We start from the raw sequence: 14336 nt of genomic DNA on the forward strand, positions 1-14336 counted from the left end.
GATTGGGCAACTACTGCAGGAGTGATGAGGGAGGCAGCTAGAAAAGTACTTGGTGTGACATCTGGAAATAGAAAGCAAGACAAGGAGACGTGGTGGTGGAATGAGGAAGTGCAGGAGAGCATTAGGGGAAAGAGATTGGCAAAACAGAAGTGGGATCGACAGAGTGATGAGAAAAGTAGGCAGGAGTACAAGGAGATGCGGCAGCAGGTTAAAAGGGATGTGGCGAAAGCCAAGGAAAAGGCATATGAGGAACTGTATAAGAGGTTGGACACTAAGGAAGGAGAAAAGGATTTATACCAATTGGCCAAGCAGAGGGACCGAGCTGGGAAGGATGTACTGCAAGTTAGAGCAATAAAGGATGGAGAGGGAAATGTGTTGACTAGTGAGGAGAGTGTGTTGAGAAGATGGAGGGAGTATTTTGAGCAGCTGATGAATCAGGAAAATCAGAGAGAGAGAAGGTTGGAGGATGTGGAGTTGGTGAAGCAGGATGTAGATAGGATTAGTAAGGAGGAAGTGAGAGCAGCGATTAAGAGGATGAAGAATGGAAAGTCGGTTGGACCAGATGACATACCGGTAGAAGCATGGAGATGTTTAGGAGAGATGGCAGTGGAGTTTTTAACCAGATTGTTTAACAGGATCCTGGAAGGGGAGAGGATGCCTGAGGAATGGAGAAGGAGTGTGCTGGTACCGATCTTTAAGCATAAGGGAGATGTGCAGACCTGCAGTAACTACAGGGGAATTAAGTTGCTCAGTCACACCATGAAGTTATGGGAAAGAGTAGTGGAAGCCAGGCTGAGAGAAGAGGTGACCATCTGTGAGCAACAGTATGGTTTCATGCCGAGGAAGAGCACCACAGACGCATTATTTGCTTTGAGGATGTTGATGGAGAAGTATAGAGAAGGACAGAAGGAGCTGCATTGTGTATTTGTGGATTTAGAGAAAGCGTACGACAGGGTGCCGAGAGAGGAGTTGTGGTATTGTATGAGGAAGTCAGGTGTGTCAGAGAAGTATGTGAGGGTGGTGCAGGACATGTATGAGGACAGTGTGACGGCAGTAAAGTGTGCAGTAGGTACGACAGACTGGTTCAGGGTGAAGGTTGGACTGCATCAAGGATCGGCCCTGAGCCCTTTCCTGTTTGCAGTGGTGATGGACAGGTTGACGGACGAGGTCAGACAGGAGTCTCCCTGGACTATGATGTTTGCAGATGATATTGTGATTTGTGGTGAGAGTAGAGAGCAGGTTGAGAAGAGCCTGGAGAGGTGGAGATATGCGCTGGAGAGAAGGGGAATGAAAGTCAGTAGGAGTAAGATAGAGTACATGTGTGTGAATGAGAGGGAGGGCAGTGGAGTGATGCGGTTGCAGGGAGAAGAGGTGAAGAAGGTGGAGGAGTTCAGGTACCTGGGGTCAACAGTGCAAAGTAATGGAGAGTGTGTTATGGAAGTAAAGAAAAGAGTGCAGGCAGGGTGGAGTGGGTGGAGAAGAGTGACAGGAGTGATTTGTGATAGAAGAGTATCTGCAAGAATGAAAGGGAAAGTTTATAGGACTGTGGTGAGACCTGCGATGTTGTATGGATTAGAGACAGTGGCATTGAGTAAAAGACAGGAGGTGGAGCTGGAGGTAGCAGAGCTGAAGATGTTAAGGTTTTTGTTGGGAGTGACGAGGATGGACAAGATTAGAAATGAGTTTATTAGAGGGACAGCACATGTAGGATGTTTTGGTGACAAGGTGAGGGAGGCGAGATTGAGATGGTTTGGACATGTACAGAGAAGGGACATGAATTATATTGGTAGAAAAATGCTGAAGATGGAGCCACCAGGTAGGAGGAAAAGAGGAAGGCCAAGGAGGAGGTTCATGGATGTGGTGAGGGAAGACATGCAGGTAGTTGGTGTGAAAGAGGCAGATATAGAGGACAGGGTGGTATGGAGACGGATGATCCGCTGTGGCGACCCCTAATGGGAGCAGCCGAAAGAAGAAGAAGAAGAAACAATAACAAACGCGTTGTGATGATACTGCGCATGTCTGCTCATAAAGCATTTTGTGGCGCCATTTTTTTATTACGAATCTGTCAAAACAAATTGACACGTACTTTTTAAATGTAGCTAAAACAAAACAGTGAAGATATTTATAAAGGCTAAAAAGAAAAAAAATATACGGACGGAAATGCCGGACCCTTTAATCAATTTTTCACTCATAACATTAAAGGTTTACACGAGAAGCGGTAAAGAGTCTGGATGCCTACAATTACTTACTTAGCGGACAATGTGGAAAGTGTTCATCTTGTGTGATGGTGAGGGTTGGAGTTGGAGGGTCCACTGTGGTTTAAAAACGTCCCGGTTGTTTCGTTGCTATAGTAACCGGGGAGGTTATTAGTGCGCGTTGCACTTGCATGTCCGGGTAAGTCTTTATGTCTATGCTAATAAAAATCTATGCTAATAATCAATTACTTTGCTAAACTAAATTCTATTAAATTCTAATAGATAATGTAAATAATTTACTACAGATTTAAACATTTAAATGTAAAAAGATCTGGAGATAATAGCGCGAGAACAGTGATTGGGAATCGTGGGAAAGACGAGTCTGTGCAGGAGGGGAGAGAGAGAGAGAGAGAGAGAGAGAGAGAGAGAGAGAGAGAGAGAGAGAGAGAGAGAGATTAGATGCACTGTTTAATCCGCTGTGGTTAATTAATGAGTTTCACCTCCCGATGTTTAATAAACTAAGTGCTGCGATCTTCCCAAACCCCCTGTCCGAACTGCAGTGGTGAGAAACCGATGGGCGGAGCAAAGCCAAGAACCCACGAACGCACGCGCTCGGGGAAAGAACAGTGAAGTGTAGAACACCACGCAAAATTACACAACCAATTGTTGTGTTCCACCATAAGTTATTGCACGCATAATGATTTCAAACGTTTTGAAATGTTTGTGGTTAGATTAGTTGAAGTGCGGTGAAAAGTGTGTGTAAAAGGGGTTTAAATGCTTCATCTGATCCCTGTGTGCATATTGAATTATAATTCAGTACGTGTTGTTTGTTTTAGGTAAAAGTAGTCCAAGGAGCAAAGACGTCATTTCCCTACAAGAATGAACGGCCGATGAAATGGTCTACAGGAGACATCATAGAGTGCAGGACACTTTTCCCAGAATATACAACAAAAGATTCTGGACAGGCTGGGGTTTTTTTTGTTATTGTTGTTTTTTTAATCGATTATGCTTTGCTTGCTAAAAGACTTCAAGGTAGACCCTAATAAATATGTCAATACACAAATTCCCCTAAATAGAAACGTGTTTTATAATAATATACACGTGTTCGGTAGTGTGGTGGTGGCTTCAGTCTGATCCTCAATTTGAGTTCCTCTCTTTCCATGTCCATGTGCTTCCTGTGACTCTGGACTGGAATTAATTCCCACCTCACACTCGGTGTCACTGGGATAACAGCTGGATCCCTCACGACTGTGACCGAGATAAAGCGTTTACGGGAAATATGGACTCACTGTAGTACGTTCTGATCTGATCTACACTGAAGTCGCCCTCTACCTTAAAAATTACACCTGTTCATACATGCACATCACAACGTGGAACAATCCATGCGATCATACAAATCACATTAACCTTCAGTTGATGTTCACATCAAACCTCAGAATGGGGAGAAATGTGAGCTTTGTGATCATGGTATGGATGCACTAGATTTGAGTACTTTAGAAACTTCAGGAAAAAAAAAAAAAAAAAAACACTGAGTGACCAAAAGTTCTGTGGATTGAAGCCTATTGGTGATGAGAAACGTCAGAAGAATATGGTTGAAATGACAATAAAAAGCCCTTGACTCGACTTGACAAGTAGCGGAGCCTGTTTCTGATCTGGCAAAAGTGTTATGCAGCGGATTGAAGAAGCAGGAAGAAGAACACTAGGACCGTGTCCTCAAAGCCATGTTCTTCAACACAGAGTTGCGAATGCACGTCAAATTCGGTGGTAAATATTTGGCATAAGACACAACCAGGCAAAAAAAACATTGATTTATTTAAAAGATATTAAACACTCCCCTGGATATTGTGGATTACAGGTCTCTATGTGGAACCCGAGTCTCTCTGAAGGATCTGAAGGAGTTTATTGTGCTCTTTTATTAAAGATATGTACCCTTTCACATTTGCACTGATAAATACCATGTAGGATTTTCCCTTTTATACTTCCCATAATGTGACATTCAACCTCTGCAAACATACATATAGCCAATAGCAAAAAAAAAACCCGTTTCTACCAGCAGCAATACTCAGTCTTTCTGTACAAATGAGCAAACTATAATTTATCTTGTTCAAAAATAAGATAAGATATACTTTTATTCGTCCCACAGTGGGGAAATTTCAATGACAGTATAGCTGGATGAAATAGGGTTTTTTTGTGCACTGTAATCCAATCTGGCAACGACTGCAAACGGATTTTTCTCTCAGTATAATCTTGGATTTGTTTTTTTTTGTTATGACTGAATTTATTACATTGTATTTAACATAGAAGTGATTTGTGTGGACTGAAGAGTGAAAAAAAAAAGAATTTCCAAAGCTTTAGGTTTTTAATCAAATCAGCTGAATATTAGTATTAAATGGCACTCAATGTACTTTTTTCCTTCATCCTCGAATTAAGTACTGGCTAAAGAACTTGTATCAATCAATCACAGCTGAAAGACACTGCTGTTCTGGAGAACCACAGCTGGCCTCGATTAGGAAGCAAAAGGGATGAGTGTAACAAAAAAGAAAGTGAGAGACAGAAAGAGTGTGAAAGCAGAAAAAAGAAAAAAAAACAAGAAGTGTGGGTTTATTTTAAGTCATCTACAGGATTGATTTTGTGCTGAACTAGTCCGATTTGCTTCGGCGAGCTGCGTAACTGGAAGTGACATATTTTAGTGAATATCATCCACATTCACACAACCGTATCATGTTAAACTAAACACAACTTATGACCTGCCAAGGCTAGTGCTGCTCACACACACCACTTCACTTGCAGAAAGAAAGAAACACTTTTCATTCTGCAAATCGTTGCATCGGTATAATAGATGTTAGAGATGTTAGGGTGGATAATATGTACAGAAGGAACTACGTTTGTCTGTCTGAGAAAGTTTGCAATTGCAGTGTTACTGTATGTGTACCTGAATGCGCTGATGCTGTAGCTCTAGCTATAGTTAGAATGACACAAGACAACCGACATCACACTTTACATTTTGTGCATGGTGTAATGAAGTGTGAGAATGCATAGAGCACATTTATACCACGGTGCTGTTGACTTTTTCAGCTGTTGCTGTTGCCCTAACAACAATGAACAGATTTTAAAAAAAAAGGGCAGCTGTTCATGACATGAAGACATAACTGTTCAAATTGCACTCTACATCTGCCTCTTTTAATTCAACTACCAGCATGTCTTCCCTCACCACATCCATAAACCTCCTCCTTGGCCTTCCTCTTTTTCTCCTTCCTGGTGGCTCCATCCTCAGCATTCTTCTACCGATATCCCCCATGTCCCTCCTCTTCACATGTCCAAACCATCTCAATCTCGCCTCCCTCGACTTGTCTCCAAAACGTCCTACATGAGCTGTCCCACTGTACCAATCTGTCAAAATGTAAGTGATAACAGGAACCAACTAACTGAAAACGAATAGGAAACTAATTGGACACTACACGGCTATACGAAGTGCGATAACAGCTGTCGCTGGATAAATGCTGCGATGGGAAATTAACAGCATGGAAAACATTTATCATCCTAACAATCTGTTGTCAATCATATTATATACAAATAATTTTATTATTTATTGCATGCTGTAAAAAAAAATTTTACATTTAGGAAATGAAAAACCCTAAAAGAAAAAGAACATTTTTGAATGTTTGTTGGAGTGACCAATTACAGAGCTCTGACCTCAACCCTGTTGGACACCTTTGGAATAAATTGGAACACTGACTGCACCCCAGGTCTCGTCACCTACATCGGTACCTGACATTACGAATGCCCTTGTAGCTGAATGAGCACAAATCTCCACATACACTCGCCAAAATCTAGTGGAACATTAATGCAGAACAGAATTGATAAGAATATATATTAGAACCTTTTTATTAAAAATATAAATAAATAAATAAATAAATATAAAAGAGACAAAATTAAAACCTTCAACCTTCTTTACTCAGATATACAGTGGTCCCCGTGGGGGGTTACGTTCTAAGACACCCGCTAGTTCCGAAAATCCACAAATTTTGGACGCACCCTCAGCCCCGATGGTACCTTAGTGAATTAATCTAGACATTATGTCACTTTAAAAAACGGAAAGTGTGTCGAGTATTTAACCAAATACATCGTTTAAAATGTGATTTCAACGTTCCTGAACATTCGGTCCGGCTGCGGATTCCCACAAATTTTAAGATCATCCGCAACTTGCTGTTAGTTAGATTTCAAATGAGAACCCGCAAATTTTGAGCCACGAATTAACTGTATATATAAAAACATAAATTTTTTTAGAATTATCACTCAGTAAATGCGTCTTAGTGTTTTGATGCGTCTTAATGTCTTAAATCAAGCACCAAAATCCGCCATGATGCACACATCTGGCAATAAAAAACCGTCTGTATGGAAACATCAAAAGTTCCATTTGGTGTCCTGATGATTTACATAATTTAAAACACCATAATTAATCACGTTTAAATATTTTAATCAATTGGCAGCCCTAATATATACAGTGGGTACGGAAAGTATTCAGACCCCCTTAAATTTTTCACTCTTTTTTATTTTGCAGCCATTTGCTAAAATCATTTAAGTTCATTTCTTTTCCTCATGAATGTACACACAGCTCCCCATACTGACAGAAAAACACAGAATTGTTGACACTGTTGCAGATTTATTAAAAAAGAAAAACTAAAATATCACATGGTCCTAAGTATTCAGACCCTTTGCTCAGTATTAAGTAGAAGCCCCCTTTTGATCTAATACAGCCAGGAGTCTTTTTGGGAAGGCAGCAACAAGTGTTTCACACCTGGATTCAGGGATCCTCTGCCATTCCTCCTTGCAGATCCTCTCCAGTTCTGTCAAGTTGGACGGTAAACATTGGTGGACAGCTATTTTTAGGTCTCTCCAGAGATGCTCAATTGGGTTTAAGTCAGGGCTCTGGCTGGGCCATTCAAGAACAGTCACGGAGTTGTTGTGAAGCCACTCCATCGTTATTTTAGCTGTGTGCTTAGGGTCATTGTCTTGTTGGAAGCTAAACCTTTAGCCCAGTCTGAGTTCCAGAGCACTCTGGAGAAGGTTTTCGTCCAGGATATCCCTGTGCTTGGCCGCATTCATCTTTCCCTTGATTGCAACCAGTCGTCCTGTCCCTGCAGCTGAAAAACACCCCCACAGCATGATGCTGCCACCACCATGCTTCATTGTTGAGACTATACTGGACAGGTGATGAGCAGTGCCTGGTTTTCTCCACACATACCGCTTAGAATTAAGGCCAAAAAGTTCTATCTTGGTCTCATCAGACCAGAGAATCTTATTTCTCACCATCTTGAAGAACTCCATGCGGGTTTTCATGTGTCCTGCACTGAGGAGAGGCTTCCGTCGGGCCACTCTGCTATAAAGCCCCACTGGTGAAGGGCTGCAGTGATGGTTGACTTTCTACAACTTTCTCCCATCTCCCGACTGCATCTCTGGAGCTCAGCCACAGTGATCTTTGGGTTCTTCTTTACCTCTCTCACCAAGGCTCTTCTCCCCCGATAGCTCAGTTTGGCCGGACGGCCAGCTCTAGGAAGGGTTCTGGTCGTCCCAAACATCTTCCATTTGAGGATTATGGAGGCCTATTATCTTAGGAACCTTAAGTGCAGCAAAAAATTTTTGGAACCTTGGCCAGATCTGTGCCTTGCTACAATTCTGTCTCTGAGCTCTTCAGGCAGTTCCTTTGACCTTAATGATTCTCATTTGCTCTGACATGCATTATGATCTGGAAGGTCTTATATAAACAGGTGTGTGGCTTTCCTAATCAAGTCCAATCAGTATAATCAAAAATTTCTGGACTCAAATGAAGGTGTAGAACCATCTCAAGGATGATCAGAAGAAATGGAGAGCACCTGAGTTAAATATATGAGTGTCACAGCAAAGGGTCTGAATACTTAGGACCATGTGATATTTCAGTTTTTCTTTTTTAATAAATCTGCAAAAAGGTCAACAATTCTGTGTTTTTCTGTCAGTATGGGGAGCTGTGTGTACATTCATGAGGAAGAACAATAAACTTTAATGATTTCAGCAAATGGCTGCAATATAACAAAAAGTGAAAAATTTAAGGGGGTCTGAATACTTTCCGTACCCACTGTATATATATATATATATATATAGTGAGTAAATGAGAAAAGTTTCCATTCTGAAGTCCAGCTGGTGCAGCTCTGATGTGTTGGATAATAAACAAGTGTCGTCGTGCCAAGACTCACAAAAGATCCCCTAAAGGAACATATTTTTTATTTCAAATAGGCAATTTAACTCAGAGCAATGCAGAGGGCCGTACTGCTGCCTCACAGTTCCAGTGTCTATGGTTCGATTCTGAGTTTGGGTTACTATCTAAACAACGTCTCTGTGGGGTTCCAGTTTCCTCCAAAAAAACAAATAAACAAACAAAAAAAAGAGTCCCAGTGTGTGAATGTGAATGTGCATGTGAGTGATGCTGTAAAATGGACTGGTGTCCCATTAAGGTTGTATTCTAGACTCGTGTCCAGTGTTCCCGAAACAAGACACTATTTCCACTCCAAGTTACATTCTTTGCATCATAGTGTGTAGTTGCTTAATATATTAATGTTATTACCTGTACTATAGCCATTACTGTTGCTTTAAAAAATAATGAACTATTATTAGGATAACAAATGATTTATTGTATACAAACTATCGAATTGCAGACAAACGTTTGAATATCTGTACATATCTTCAAAGAGTAAAACAGTTACTTACACATGCTAAAGCTCAATACTATCACTATATGTTGCTATTTTTCAGATTTGCTTATGATGGTAGAACATCAAACACGGATCAGGAACTTGCTTCCATGCAACTGTATGTTCTCCAAAATGGTTTAGTCTTGTTAGAGTTCAATTATAGAACCCATGACATTATGGGTATACTGTACATACATGACACTGCACCTGAAGACTGTGGGTTTGTGTGTGGTGTTTATTTAAAGATGTCACCATTCATCTTTCACCTACGTTTGTGTTAAGCGGCACAAGTTCCTCATCCGAAACTTTATGTGTTATTTCCTCTAGCACTCTTTTTTGGATCCATCTAAGCACTTTCAAAAGTTCAGTTCCTCAAACGACATCAGCTGTGCAACAGATGACTTTTCCTGTGCAATGAGCATTGCAGCTCAATCTGCAGCTGTATCTGTGCGAGATGGGTTGAAGAAGTGGCAGATTCTGTTCGCTCCAGCTGTGGCGCTTGTGTCGTGCTTTAGACTTGCATATGGAAGTTATTTATGGTAAATTAGGGGTCACAGTAACCCCTAGGGTTACTAACGCAATCAGACACGGAGCTTACGTTACATCTGTCCAACTTGCGTATTTTTTCATCAATTTTCCTCAGGATTCCTCGTGATAAAACACCTAGGAAACTGGAGTGGAGTTGAGGGATCGTTTGTTGTATCTGTGAAACCTAATGTCATTTTCGAACAATTTCCGAGTTACCAACCAAACCCACAGAATACGGCATCAAGCTGTTTCAGCTCGGTTGGGTTGTTCCTATCAGAATAATATTTTTGCTCACAACGCCTTCTTCCAACCCGGAGCTCAAACCTTGACATATTATTTTATACTGGTAAGGGTGTAGACGTGCTGATTAACAAAATATCACGTCGTGATGATGAACATCTTCACCATATCTAGATAGTTCCCTGGTGGTGTAGTGGTTAGGATGCGGCGCTCTCACCGTTGCGGCCCGGGTTCGATCCCCGGTCAGGGAACCGACCCCAGCCACTCTTAGTGCTGGTCCCAAGCCCGGATAAATGGGGAGGGTTGCGTTAGGAAGTGCATCCAGCGTAAAAACATGTGCCAAATTAAACATGCGGATGATCTGCAGTGGCGACCCCTAACGGGAGAAGCCGAAAGAAAGTTGTATATTTTCGTTGTAGATACAGTGAGGAAAATAAGTATTTGAACACCCTGCTATTTTGCAAGTTCTCCCACTTAGAAATCATGGAGGGGTCTGAAATTGTCATCGTAGGTGCATGTCCACTGTGAGAGACATAATCTAAAAAAATCACAATGTATGATTTTTTAACTATTTATTTGTATGATACAGCTGCAAATAAGTATTTGAACACCTGTCTATCAGCTAGAATTCTGACCCTCAAAGACCTGTTAGTCTGCCTTTAAAATGTCCACCTCCACTACATTTATTATCCTAAATTAGATGCACCTGTTTGAGGTCGTTAGCTGCATAAAGACACCTGTCCACCCCATACAATCAGTAAGAATCCAACTACTAACATGGCCAAGACCAAAGAGCTGTCCAAAGACACTAGAGACAAAATTGTACACCTCCACAAGGCTGGAAAGGGCTACGGGGAAATTGCCAAGCAGCTTGGTGAAAAAAGGTCCACTGTTGGAGCAATCATTAGAAAATGGAAGAAGCTAAACATGACTGTCAATCTCCCTCGGACTGGGGCTCCATGCAAGATCTCACCTCGTGGGGTCTCAATCAACCTACACAGACTCAAGGAGAACATGAGAAACTTTGTACAGAGACCACAACCCGAGCTGAGGATCAGCATCTACACTTTGATCGATGGACTTATAAAAGCAGGAACGCTGAATACTCGCTCGAATACTTCAAAATAAAAAGATATCGATGTGTGAAACACGTTAAAGCCTGTCTATCAGATGAAAACGAGACCGTGTGGGGATTAACTACAAATACTCTCAACGCACTCGAAACCTATTCTACTGGAGCACTGTCTTCCTGTTAACCCACGCCACAGCCCCACGTCCACGTGACTTACACGCGTGTATCTGAGAGAGTGTAGCTTACTGTAGTTTAGCTGCAGATCCCAGAACCAATACTCTACAGGTCTTTATACAGAAATTCGATCACACTATTCAGGATGTTGCCTGTAGTCTGGACTGAAGTTCAGCATTTGCTAAAGCATCAGCAGCTGCTATGGTTTTGAAGCGTAGACACTGGGAGGAATTGAGCTTTAAGGACTGGGATGGAAACAGTTGCAAGACCAGAGCGAGAGGTAATTTCAGTAAAACTGGTATATGGTATTGTCCTGTAATATTGAATCCAAAAGGGATATGTCATAACACTGTTATAAACATTTCATAAGTCAATAATAGACTAAACATAGATGAAGGAGCAAGGTGTTGGAGAGAAGTGATGCTGAGTGCTGCAGAAACACCAAAACCTCGTCTGATCCAATCTAAGCGTGTTTTTCTTTCTTATTTATTTATTTTTGATTGGGGTTGTTTATTTATTAATAGATATGTTGCTGCTCATGTGTCCACACAGTGACAAATACGTGCTCACAGGTTCTTTCTGTCATTCTGCCCCCCAGCAGAGCAACATCTCCGTAACGCACTCAATATAATCACCAGCTCCAGCTCGGGGAAAAGGAAAAAAGGGAAACCAAAAAGACACTAAAAAAATAAGAAGAAAAAAACCGACACTCTGTTTTAATTCCGTGTTGGATAAATACATTTACTTACCACTTGACCTGTGCTGGGAGCAGACACAGCGCGGTGTTAAGTGACATCTCCGGAGAGAAGACGCTTAGGTCATATTAAAGCCTGGCTCGTCCATTCGGCCGCTCAGAACACCGATCAACAACACACACACACACACACACACACACACACACACACACACACACACACACCACAACACAATACGGGTTGATCTCCGCTCAGCTGCGAGGACGAGCCGCTCACAGACACATTCACTTTCCTTCAGCCAACGAGCTTTCAGAGCTAGAAATAAATCCGCTGTGGTTTCTTTGTCGTTGATTTCCGCTTGAGCTCTGAGTCCGCACAGCTCCTACAGCCCTCTGCCATCAGCAACTTCATACACACACAATACAGAAATATATTAAAAGGCAAATACGACAGAGCGCTGCTCCTCTCTAGCCGTAGGAGGCGCCGCTGAAACGACACAGCGACACTTGCAGGCCAGGAGGAGAACTCCATCCACACACTGTACACACGAGAGGCCTGGACTTTTCCTATGAAGGGTAAAAAAAAACGTTTCCTCTTAAGCAGTGAGCGGAAAAGAAATGTTACATAATGATTAAAGCAAACTTCATATTCACATTAAAGTGAACGAGATACATCTCGTTCATTATTTTTAAATATTTCAAACTAAACAAACAGAAAGCATGAATCTAAAATAATATACTAACACTATGATAAAACATTAATACTAAATAAATACCAATACTAAAGTAAATAACAACTAATACTAAACTAATACATACTAATATTATACAAAATTAATACATACTGATATAAACAACTAATACATACTAATATTATAAACTACTACATACTTTTATAATAAATTAATACATACTAATATTATTATAAACTACTACATACTGATACATCATAAAATAGATAATAATATAATAAATTAATACATACTAATATTATTATAAATTAATACATACTAATATTATTATTAATTAATACATAATAATATAATAAACTAATACATACTAAGACCAACCTAAACTAATAAATACTATTAGACTAAACTAATAAAAACTAAACTAATAAATAAACTGGTAAACTAATACAGCTTTAGTTCCAGTTCAGTTAAACTTAATAGTTCAATGAGAAACAGTCCAGTTTATTGTACAAATAAAATTCAATGCCTAAAACTGTTCAGTGATCACTAACGAAAAACATGAAGCTGCTCCTTGTTTATACAAATGGCATTTTTTCCCCCTTTTTTTCTTGTTTTCATATGGCATGACAGGCAAAATCAAAGTTCGTAATGGGATATCTTTTGCCCAGGACCCCTAGTTTGGGCATGTCTTGTATATACTATCACGATTGGCATGGGCAGAAACAGTAAACAATATTGTTTTTACAATTAATTTAGTAATGCATACAAAAATGTAATAATTATTTGGTTAGAGGATAAGCAAGTTTAATGGTAATCTGACAGTTCTTTTTTTAAATTAAAATAAATGACCACTATTTGGTTTAGTATGTGATTTCAAACAGAAGCTGAGAGAAAAATGGTCAGTGAAGAAAGTAGTGTATTCTGTGCATAAGAGTTCGTCAGTGAATGATTTCAGAAAGCCCTTGTTTCACATTCAATTAAATTCTTTATTTTTTGTAAAATATCACAAGGATACAGTCTTAAAAATATTCCGTTAGAAGCACCTATATTTTTATTTATTATTTACAACAAATATGGATTCCCTGGTTATCAAAATAATGTAAAGCAAATGTAACGTTTGCAAAGGCATGACATAAAGCAAATGTTTCTTTATATATATATATATATATATATATATATATATATATATATATATATATATATATATATATATATATAATACACACACACACACACACACACACACACACACACACACACACATACATACATACATACACGCACACACACACACACACACATATTACACTTTAATAAAAACAGAGACTGGAAACGATCACTCAGAAAAAAAAACCGGAATAAAAAGCACATAACATTTTTTATTTTGTCAAAAAAAAACGAAAGGAAAAAAAAACACCACAATCAGTTTGTGTTCAGCTCTGACCCGCTGTTCCACTGCGCTCCCTGCTGGCGGAGAACAGCACTGCGCCTTACTAAAGCAGTGCCTTTAATACACCGAGGACAAAGTCCATAGCGCATTTCTACAGTGCAATTAAAGTCATGAGCGTGCATAACCGCCTGGCATGCAGTTGTAACATATGAAAATAGGTTTTTTTTTTCTCATCTTTTTTTTCTAAAATTCTTCGCACACATTCTATCAAAATATCTTCCACAGTCATGACTGAAAATTATTTCCATATATTGTGTAGAAATGATCAAAATACTCCGTTCGGACTCAGTAACAAAGCCTTAGTTTGCTAAATATCTGATAAATTTCTAATCACAGTCTTGGTGTCCTTTTTTTATTTTTTTTTTTTCTTAGAAAAAAGCCCTCAATTTTATTCATCCTACAGCTCTGCGAAAAAGTTGCGAGAGAAATATAACTGGTGGGTACCACAGCTGTAAACAATAGTCAACCGCTCTACTGTTATAGAATGTGGAAAATGCTGCAAACCGAATGATCGTCTACACAGAATGTGACCTGCACTGGTTTTAACATATATTTCATGCATCGTG

General features: G+C 39.9%; 1 protein-coding gene across 3 annotated transcripts in view; it reads right to left on the reverse strand.

The window, feature by feature from the left end:
• Positions 1-12131, reverse strand: part of dennd4b (DENN/MADD domain containing 4B) — a gene marked incomplete at its 5' end in the record, with an annotated part of 37796 nt that extends 25665 nt beyond the window's left edge. For 2 of the 3 annotated variants that reach the window (XM_083556553.1, XM_083556551.1), the window contains one exon: positions 11684-12131. The remainder of the gene's footprint in view (positions 1-11683) is intronic. The other variant, XM_083556555.1, reaches the window with a different exon arrangement.
• Between the last annotated feature and the right edge of the window lie 2205 nt (positions 12132-14336).

The sequence above is a fragment of the Silurus aristotelis genome, assembly GCF_946808225.1.
Source record: "Silurus aristotelis genome assembly, chromosome: 1".
In the NCBI taxonomy this organism is placed as follows: Eukaryota; Metazoa; Chordata; class Actinopteri; order Siluriformes; family Siluridae; genus Silurus; species Silurus aristotelis.